The sequence below is a fragment of the Schistocerca americana genome, chromosome 2 (assembly GCF_021461395.2).
Source record: "Schistocerca americana isolate TAMUIC-IGC-003095 chromosome 2, iqSchAmer2.1, whole genome shotgun sequence".
NCBI classification, from domain to species: domain Eukaryota; kingdom Metazoa; phylum Arthropoda; class Insecta; order Orthoptera; family Acrididae; genus Schistocerca; species Schistocerca americana.
This window is the reverse complement of record NC_060120.1, coordinates 950,842,530-950,848,880: the sequence shown is the minus strand read 5'-3', so window position 1 is coordinate 950,848,880 and position 6,351 is coordinate 950,842,530. Positions and strand designations below refer to the sequence as shown.

Genomic DNA, 6,351 nt, shown 5'->3' with positions numbered 1-6,351 from the left:
ACTTAGTTCTCTTAAGGGTTTCTGCTGGCAACAAATTTTAAGGAGGCAATGTAAGGTTTATATCAATTTAGTTCGAAAACGTAGCTAGTGATTGAACCACGACACAGACACTTTAACAATTTCGGCAACAAATAAACATCGTGAATTTGTACTCACAGTAACCAACTAATCAAAAGCCTTGCCATTGAATAAGTAGTAGGCCATTTGGAACGAATTAGCAACACCCAGCAACTAGGGGAGTTAATAAACAGTCTTTAAATGTCTTGCTCCCCATGAAATAAACAAACTTACAGCAATTAAATGAATAACAAATCAAACACACTACGCTCCACTCAAACTCTTCAGTGGAAGCCAAGCCAAAAGGAAGATTCCATTAACTGACTAGCACTGAAGTCACACTAAAGCTCATCTCTGTGTTCCCAGACACACATGGGGCGACCTTATACAAGACAAGATTTTGAAGGGAGCACATCAGTAAAACCGGTGGTGGAGCTAACTCGTGCTACCGAAAATTAAGGTACTAGACCAGGGTACAAGGTGGTATACAATGAGGTTGCCTTAGTGCTGTACTGCGCTCCAAAATATTAATTCAAATGGCCAATTCAAAATTAAGTACACATAAACAAGCATTAATTAACGAGGAGTGACACCAGGTCGTTCGAAGGGATGACAACACTTAATTGAAAGGACGAATGCCGGAGGCGGTAGTAACATCAAACACCTTCTCCGAGTTTTAACCAGGAGTCACTTCCCGCTATACACGTAAACATTTAACCAAGCACAAGGAAGGAACCCCAAAGACAAAATTCAAATAAAGATTATATAGGACAGGGAACCGTAACTATTTAAATTTAAAAGAATTAGCTCTCCCCAAAGGCAGTGTAAACGCTAAGGCCACACTTAGGTTGCCACCAAAATTGGTTACAAAAAGTCTTATAGATTTGTTCCTGTTCTTTAAAAGAAGCACAAGGCTGCTTAACTTCTGCTGGACGTCCGGTATGGCTCGTGTAGGATACACCAGGCAGCAACCCAAGCTAGGCGGTCGCAAGGCACGGCGAGCAAAATCAGGAGAGCAGACAGGCAGGCAGCCAACACATATCCTCCATCCTGAACCGGCAGACCGCGTACAACCAACTCCGCATATACGTGGTTGCTACCAGCAGGTAGCCCGAGCAAACGTCAACTGCCACTCGCCCCGCGAATGCGGAAAACAACAAGGCAAGCAAAGATAAGAAACATAGAAAGATCGACAATGGACATCCAAGAGACTGGCGCGCCAGTAAGAGCGCCAAGGCTCAGTAAGAAAAGCAGACGCCAGACTGAAATTCATGGGAAGGAAGTGGCGTATTCGGTGTCATTCGACCGGTTCTTGTGTTTTGTGGATCAATCTGCGATCCTTAACTGATAGAAGAGATAGAGAACATCCAACGGAGGGCGACGCGTTAAGTCACGGGATCGTTTAGTCGTCGCAAGAGCGTTTCAGAGAAACTCAACAAACTCCATTGGCAAACGCTACAAGAGAGGTGTTGTGCATCACGGAGAGATTTGCTATTGAATTTTCGAGAGAGCACTTTCGGGAAGACATGGACGGCATATTACCTCCCCCCCCCCCCCCCTCCCACGTACATATTGCGTAATGTCCATGACGAGAAAATTCGAGAAATTAGAGCCAATACAGAGGAGTAGCGACAAACATTCTTCACGCGCACCATTCGCGAACGTAACAGGGTTGGGGTATCTGTTAATAGTACCAGAAGCAGCCTGTGCCACGCACCGTTCGGTAGCTACGATGTGAAGTGTGATGTAGATGTAGAGTACTGCTTTAGGAAACTAATGTGCGGGTAATGGTTTTCAGATCCTTCAGTTACGAAGAACTCCAAAGGACGAGTTCGCTACATGCCCGTGTCAGCGAGGTGATACATCTACTCCCACATTACATCTGCAGCACAAAGCACCTTACGATGATTGTAACGGGGGTTCATTTTGCACCACTCTCATTTCTACCGTTTTCGGTCCCGTGCAAGTTAAGAACCACTGTCGGTAAAGCCGTCGGCACACGGACCTTGCTTCCGAACGTTGAACGTGCCGAGTTTCTGACGTCATAGCGTGGAATAGCACGTTCGGGAGTCTTTCCGAACGTGCAGAGCAATATCTGGCATGTCAGATATTCTGAGCGTGCGTCTGAGCGTTGACCAATGAGATGGCACAACGCCACGTACGTCACACGCACCCCGTCACCCTTCAGTACAGAGTTGTGAGGCGCCATATTGGCGTTCATCTCAAGCCTGTATATATGCCGTTTCTGAGCATCAGAAAATTGAGAATCACTGGAAAACCCGTTGTTAACTGTGCGATTCGTTCCAATAAAATAATGAAAAACATCATATTCGTGGCAAAAGAATTATTGTAACTTGCGTATTATGAGAGTAGGCTATTTGAAGGCAGCGACACACTGAAGATCCACCCAAACCGCATTGTTCTTGGTACAATTTGTTATAATTAAATTTCAATCAGTAACATGTCTACGATTAAGATTTTCAGCAAGAGGTAGCATAATATGTTTAAATAGAGGGCGTATGTTTTGTTGGGTTAGTGTAATGAGTATCGTCACTGTCCAGTATTGAGTTATTTCTTGAGACGGTAGTTCGCGTCTTGACACTCCTACATTTTTTTTCGTAATATTCGCGTTTTTATTAGGTTCTGATACTTTATTATTAGTTTAATATAAGTATATACCATAATATTTGATGTTATGTAAATATAAGTTCACCTTTTATTGAGGGGTGACTTTGTTCCATTGGCTTAATCTACAGGACAGCTTGCGCTACTTGTATATAGATATTTTGCTCCTTTTTTTTACGCTTGGTAATTCACATATTGCAAATATTCTGCTACTAGGAAGGAACAGTGATCAAGTAAGACTGACCTTGGGGTTTTACTAAAGTGTGGGAATGATGAAATAATGTTTATCTTATGCAGAGAATTATTCCAAATTTGTACCGCACTGTTTGTAATGGAACTTTTATAAGCCTGTGTCCTTATTGATTGGACATGGTACTTTCCCTTTCGTGGACGATGGAAGAAATGTGCGTTTTAATAGAGCTAACGTGGGAATTTTACGCGCACCCGTAGAGTAAACAGTGTGACTTACGGTGCGTTGCGATCGCGTATACCACGTTGGGGCCCACATATCGCATGCACAAGTCGTATCGTTCATGAGCGTTCAGCAGCACCTTGAACTTGGCACACTCAACGTTAACGTTTGACAGCACGGTTCGTGTGCCGACGGCTTTAGCATCCGCATGGGCTCTAACTTCTGTGAAACTTCCGTCATGTCCATTTCGCGACACATGTGTAGGACGAAGTGAGAGACTCTTAATCTGCAATGACGTAGCCTCAGCACTCGAAGGTCTCGGAGTAGCAGTATCAGCGACGACTTCCCTTGTTGTCTGAAAATTGTTTACTACATTAAAGCTTAACAGGCAAAAAGTGCGCATTATAGCCCTGAATGCATGTTACAGCATAAGCAAGTATGTACCATCCCACGAATGTACGTGAAAATTCCAATATGCACACGAACGCACTTAGTTGAAATTGATAATATCGAAAAATGGTATAAGTTAATAAACCCAGGAGATCTAAATGCAAGAATAATATAATTTTTCAGTAGGGAAACTGCACAGTTTTTACAAGTGTGGCGGTGGGTAAACATCGCGTAAGAACACTTGATGAACTTTCTGAAACAACATCTCAGATTCACAAAAGAAATATTATAAATCCCTTGAAAATTAGGAAATGAGTATAAACTGCTACTCATACGTCAGTTGACTTTATTGATACGTAATCTGCGGACGGATTCGGTTCACCAGGCGTTCTGAATGAAACAGAATGTGAACAAAGACACGATATTCCACAAGTTAGATTTGCACAAAAAACCTCACAAAAACGGCAGGACGTAATTTCCGATTAACTGAACGATGCGAGTGCAAGACTTTCGGCAAATTGCGATCTTAGCAAGACCCTGATTTCTGCTCAAATTCCCTCATGTATATACACTATGACAATATACCTGAAAGACTACTTGCTCTGTCATACTGCTCCAGGCAACGAACGCGAAAGAAGTAGGTTTCCCCAGACGACAAATACTAAGAAAGCGAGGCTTTCTCTCGCGAAACATGGCAGTAACAGAATGAATCTGCTGTGTTCATTCTCATAGGCTGAAATCGGTCTCAGTTTTTAGCTTGCCTTAAGAGAGTCCTGTACCTTCTCACTCTTGGCAACGATATCTCGTACAAGCACAAAGCGGCTACTCGCGACTGAACGGCTGTGAACAAAACAAGTGACTTGAGATGGGTGTGGAATAATCCTGCGACTTATGAAAAGCACTCGTTCTAAATGGACGATTTGAAGTCTTACTTGTCGTCAGCAGTTGAAATGTACGTTCTTAATTGATAGTGCAACTTCAGCTGTCAGACGTGTAAACAGTCATATGCTTAATCTCCTATCCAAGGTGTGTAGTACATTTATAAAAGGATCATTAAGTGCCCGCAAAGCACAAAACAAATCTCAGTGATGTTCTAAAAAGCACTCATTCCTTCGAGATGCTTCTGCCGCCCAAAGGCCGTTTGACAACTACACTCAAATAGCTATTATTAAACAACGCCTTCTTCAGCAATCAATGGATGATCACAATTCATCCTTCAGTGTAGACACGCCATCACAAAGCAATAGATATAGATATGAAGACAGTAACTGTTCTCGAAAGACCAGATTACTGTTGTTGACCGTGCAGCTTTTCCCTGGAATAAATGATGATTAACTGAAACCCTCAGCTGCGGACAGGTGTTGTTGATATACCTCGATGTGGACAGCCGAAAATGTGTGCCCCGACCGGGACTCGAACCCGGAATCTCCTGCTTACATGGCAGACGCTCTATCCATCTGAGCCACAGAGGACACAGATGAATAGCGCGACTGCAGGGACTTATCCCTTGCACGCTTCCCGTGAGACTCACATGAGTGAATGGGCAAATGTCTATAAGGTACATTACATGTGTAGAATTGTGGACAGTTGGGAATGTGAGTCTCACGGGAAGCGTGCAAGGGATAAGTCCCTGCAGTCGCGCTATTCATCTGTGTCCTCGGTGGCTCAGATGGATAGAGCGTCTGCCATGTAAGCAGGAGATCCCGGGTTCGAGTCCCGGTCGGGGCACACATTTTCAGCTGTCCACATCGAGGTATATCAACAACACCTGTCTGCAGCTGAGGGTTTCAGTTAATCATCATTTATAATAGATATAGAATAGTCGATGGATTATTAGCTGACTGCCGCGTTCAAACTAAATAATAAGCTAGCCTCACGTCATCTTTACATGTTGTACCAGAAAAAAATGGTTCAAATGGCTCTAAGCGCTATGGGACTTAACATCTGGGGTCATCAGTCCCCTAGACTTATAACAACGTAAACCTAACTAAACTAAGGACATCACACACATCCATGCCCGAGGCAGGATTCTAACCTGCGATCGCAGCAGCGGCGCGGTTCCTGTGACTGAAGCGCCTAGAACCGCACGGCCACAGAGGCCGGCTAATGTTTTTTTTTACGGCAGCCAAGACGTAAGAGTGTCTTTGGCTGCACGCCTAGACAACTGTACACTATGTGAACAAAAGTGTCCGGACACCCCCAAAAACATACGTTTTTCATATTAGGTGCAGTGAGCTGCCACCTATCAGTGACCTCAGTAGTCATTAGACATCGGGAGAGAGAGAGAGAGCAGAATGGAACGCTCCGCGGAACTCATGGACTTCGGACGTGGCCAGGTGATTGTCACCAGAAAACAACAGACCTTTTGTGCTGCAAGATAAATTTTTTATATGTGAACTGAAGGGAGATCACTGCTATCAGTCGCAGTAGGACATTAGGCGGAATCAGTGGAAACGAGCGGAAGTGCGTACCAGACCAGGACTCGAACCCGCAATATCCTGTTTACTAGCCACTGCGCCAACTGGGACGCAATGTTATCGCAGCTACACAGACTTATCTGCATACGCTTCATGACCGATCCATACTCTCATCGAGCGCCACCTATCCACAGTCCCTGTCCATTACACTCCTGTTCACTACTTAGAGATTCCCACTATGCACAAATGCATCTGACTTCCTGTGGGCATCTCTCCACACTCCCATCAAGCGTCACCCTATCTGCAGTCCCCGTCCATTATACTCCTGTTCGCTAGTTAGATTTTCCCACTATCCACAAATACATCCGACCACCTGTGCAAATCTCTCCACACTCCCACCAAGCACCACCCTATCTACAGTCCCTATCCATTATACTCCTGTTCGCTAGT

The 6,351-nt window shown here is 44.3% G+C and overlaps 1 non-coding gene across 1 annotated transcript; it reads left to right on the top strand.

The window, feature by feature from the left end:
- The first annotated feature begins 5,138 nt into the window (after window positions 1-5,138).
- Window positions 5,139-5,212, top strand: Trnat-ugu. Its single transcript has one exon. It is a non-coding gene; the product is annotated as a tRNA-Thr (tRNA).
- The last annotated feature ends 1,139 nt before the right edge of the window (window positions 5,213-6,351 follow it).